General features: G+C 43.5%; 1 non-coding gene across 1 annotated transcript; it reads right to left on the bottom strand.

The window, feature by feature from the left end:
* Positions 1–3,421: 3,421 nt before the first annotated feature.
* On the bottom strand, positions 3,422–3,509 carry trnap-cgg (transfer RNA proline (anticodon CGG)). Its single transcript is given in 2 exon segments — positions 3,422–3,457; positions 3,474–3,509. It is a non-coding gene; the product is annotated as a tRNA-Pro (tRNA).
* Positions 3,510–4,196: the final 687 nt, after the last annotated feature.

The following is a 4,196-nucleotide window of genomic DNA, read 5'->3' as shown; positions in this document are numbered from 1 at the left end:
GTTAATTTCAACAAAAGTTGCACCAGATTCCTGGAGTCATAAGCACTTAAAATTTAAACCATTCTCCTAAAATACAGTGTGTAAATGAGATAGGGATAAAAGTTCATCATATGAAAAGAAAAAATAAATGATTGAAGCCACCACTGTCCCTCAGTAACCACATTATTATTTTTTTCATTCTGCAAAAGAAAGTTATCAGTCAATTGATGGTGATTAAATGAATTGTTATTTTTCACATTAGCTGCATGTCATCAATTATATTCAGGTTTTAGTTTGATAATCGTGTTGTAAATATTATCTCCCTGACAAAGAATCGAACCTGTGTTGCAATGGTGCAAGGGGTGGATTCAGCAAATCATTTTAATATGATCTCAAAGTTGCGTGAATTTATGATCACGGTTACAATTTGTTTTGGTGTGAATCAAGTGGATTGAAAATGACAATAATGTCACCAACTATAACGATGCAGCAATAAAACAATTTATAATTTGCTGGTGGTCTAGTGCTAAGGGCTTGGTGATCCCACTGCTCTGTCCTGGGTTTGATTCCCACCTGGGAAGTTGCATTTTTAATTCAAAACCTTACAAAAACAAGAATTCATCTATTTCACAAATCTATATGCAAATCATGTATTAAAGAAGAATGATTGAGTTAAACATTATTATGTTCTATGAAATTATTATAATCTATGAAATTCTTTTGTAAAACTTCAACCATTTATTATGCCCTGAGCATGTTTTTATCCCTATCTCATTGGGGTTAATTTGGTGCAAATGATGAACCAGGGCACTGGGTTAGGCAAAGGTTTCTGTAGTGTAGCGGTAATCACGTTTGCCTCACACATGAAATGTCCCCGGCGCGTGCTTTATTTTAGAATATATTTGCTGTAAAATAAATTGAACAGAAGTAGCCCCAGGTTCCCTGTCTGATGAGCAATGAACATTTTAAATCTCCGAAAATACAGAGTATGTAAATTCAGATCGGGAATAACATTTCATCCTGCAATTATTAAAGTTCAGTTATTGAAGTTTCGACTGTCCTTCAGTCACATTCCGAACTCGGGCTCCCTCTGTGAGCGCCTAACAATTAAACGAGCAGGACACACGTTGTTGAGTTTAATTCTGGACTTAATATTTTCTTTGGGCTGTTTCACAATAACCAGATCTATGCTCCAAAACCCATCTCACTGTTTCCCGGTGTCAGTCAGAGAAACACATGGGACCGAATCAGTGACTTTGCTTTTTCGACCTGTCTTCAGAAGCGCCGCACGGTCCCACTCCGACAGTCAATGAGCTGTTGGGACGTTAGTGTATCCAGGCTGTGGGTGGCCACCCCGAGCGCAGCAGAGGGGTTTCTGCATTAGTTATGGGTTGGGACAGTATTTCACCTTCTCTCTTCCTCTTGTCTGTATCCCTGTGCTTTGGTTTCTGCAGTTATTCCCCGGCCTTAATTTATGTGTTTAAAGCGGAACAAAAGATGAAGTGACGACACTCTGGAGCAATTTCGTGAAGTGAAATAAGGAGCAATTAAAGAATAAGGGAAAAAGCCACTGTCGCCCTTTTGACAGGAGAATAAACTCGCCCGTGGCTGTTCATCCACAGCAAGTTTAAACATAATCTTCCTGCCCGGGATCCTTTCGCGTAGAAAGCAAATGTGATAATGGCTCCACTGCGGAAACCGCTCTGACCAGAAGTACAGCAGAGGGCAGCTGACCAGTGAATGCCTTCTGTGCTGATTGGGAATGTGTTGGCTCACCTTAAACAACTTCTGTCCCTCACTGACAGCTGTCAATCCTTCTCCTCCGCTGCCCTTTACACAAACATGTCACTGATCCCCACCCACCACCCCACATCCCCATCGTGTTATCTTCCATGTTAGCACAGTGGGTCCGCGGAGGCACCTACTCTCTCCCCGCGGTTAGTGAACTCAGTCAGTCTGTAAAATTAAAGGGAAACAAGTGTCCCGCAAAGGGCATGGGAAGGAAGAGAGTCTGTAACCTGGGTTTAATTGTTTGTCAAAGGCTACCTGTCCTGTTGTCTATTTCCAGCAGTTTCCTACTTTCACAGGTGGAGATACCGGTCCTGGACCATGCTCCTAAAATACAATGAGGTCGGGATAAAAGTTCCTCATGTACTCAGGGCAAAATCAATGATTGAAGTTCTACAATGGGTTCATGAATGATGTTTAAATCAATGAATCTTTTTTTCCACATGCGATGCACATAACTCTTTCTTATAAGGTTTTAATTTTGATGGAAGTGCAATTTCCCTGGCCGGAAATCGACCCAGGGCCGCTGTGGTGAGAGCGCCGAATCCTAATCACTGGACCACCAGGGAACGCTGCATTGCTGCATCGCTGCATCGTAATGCTTGGTGTCATTATTGTCCTTTTCTTTAAACATAATAACTTAATTTATTTCTAGTCGGCTGGATGGCAGAACATGATCCAAAAATGTAATTATTTTACTTGAGCTGAATGCTCAGTAAAGTATTGGAGTGGGAACTCACTGGATAACAGCACAACTGTCAATGTTTGCAGAATATATTCGTGCAGCCAAAACGCACAATGACAACCTGGATCTGTGCGGCACCGAATCCTCGGGGTAAAAAACAGTTAAAGGCTTCACCCCTGGGTGGGCTCAAACCACCAACCTTTTGGCTAAAAACCGAATGCACTAACCCATTACATCACAGAGACTGATGGAAGAACATGTTGCAAGACATGCAAAACCAGGGTGTCAATCAGTTAAAGCTTTGGATTGCTCCGACCGGGATGGAACTTGTCTACTCTCAGTTGTACTTTTCACAAATAAAGGGTGGGACATTCATTGTGGAGGTGTGGAAGCAGTCTGGTCCTGCACACTGCAGACACTTCCATGTCACCACCAACCAGCTCGCCCACAACCGGTGTGATCTACATTCCAGCCTTCCGGTGCCTTGTCTGTGACGAAGTATTCTGATTGTCCCGAAGCCGGTAGTAGGTTTTAATTCCTTTTCAGCTTCTGACTGCGGATGTTGCTGTGATTAAATGCAAACAAAATGCTTACAGGGACAGTTGGATTCACCGTTTCTTTGCTTGGTGAAATTTCAAAGATTGAATGCGACGCACATCAACCCCAAACCTCGTCACCTCCTCGCAAACCGCTACACGCTGCTCCCGTGAGATGGAAGCCCAGTTGCTGTTTCAAGCTTGAATACAGGTACAAGCAGAACTCATTCAAAGAAAGTCCAAGTCCCTGAGGCACCTGATTATTTGCACCGAACTCCTTCGCAAAGAGTTGAGGTTCGTGTGGGGTGATTTGGACAAATCTTTCCCCACACGACAACACTTCAAACATAACTCAACAGCTGTAAAGCGCTTTGGGGCGTCATGAGTTCCTGAAAGGCGCTGCAGATGTGCAAGTCCTTCTTTGCAAAAGAATGGGCTCGTCCGGGATTTGAACCCGGAATCTCTCGCGAATTTACAATATCAACCCCGAAGCGAGAATCATACCCCTAGACCAACGAGCCGACTATTTGATTAGCACGGCAATAAGTTGTAACTATTATAAAAGCATATTTTGTGTATGTTGCTATTCTTGGTTGGAGGAGCAGTTGAGACGGAATCAGTGACTTTGATTTTTCAACCTGTCTTCTGAAGCGCCGCACGGTCCCACTCTGACAGTCAATGAGCCTTTGGGACGTTAGTGTATCCAGGCTGCGGGTGGCCACCCCGAGCGCAGCAGAGGGGTTTCTGCATTAGTTCTGGGTGGGGACAGTATCTTTCCCGTTCTCTCTAGCTCTTGCTCTTTCCCTGTGCTTTTATTTCTCTATTTATTCCAGCTCTCTCAGTTTCTAGTGTTTAAAAGGGAACAAAAGATGAAATGGACATCACTGTGGAACAATTTCTCTCACTCAAAGTGCTACCGTTGCGCCATGAGGTCTCGGTAGCTCGCCGTTGATATTCAGGTTCATCTATAAATATATCTAAATATATCGACAAGTATGGAAGCTGTTCCCTGGTGGTCGAGTGGTTAAGTCCGGCGCACTTGTAGAATTTACCAATATCTCGCAAAGATTCCAGGTACCTTTCCCCTACAGAGGAGAAGAATCCCTTTCTGGGCTTTTAAAATGTCTTTAAAGGGGCAGACGAAGCCTGCGGGGGATAAAAGGGGCTGCATTCATGGAGACCCCCCCCAGTGTTTGGACTCATAGGAA

This window comes from Pristiophorus japonicus, unplaced genomic scaffold (genome assembly GCF_044704955.1).
Source record: "Pristiophorus japonicus isolate sPriJap1 unplaced genomic scaffold, sPriJap1.hap1 HAP1_SCAFFOLD_42, whole genome shotgun sequence".
Lineage (NCBI taxonomy): Eukaryota > Metazoa > Chordata > Chondrichthyes > Pristiophoridae > Pristiophorus > Pristiophorus japonicus.
This window is presented reverse-complemented; position numbering and strand designations above follow the sequence as displayed.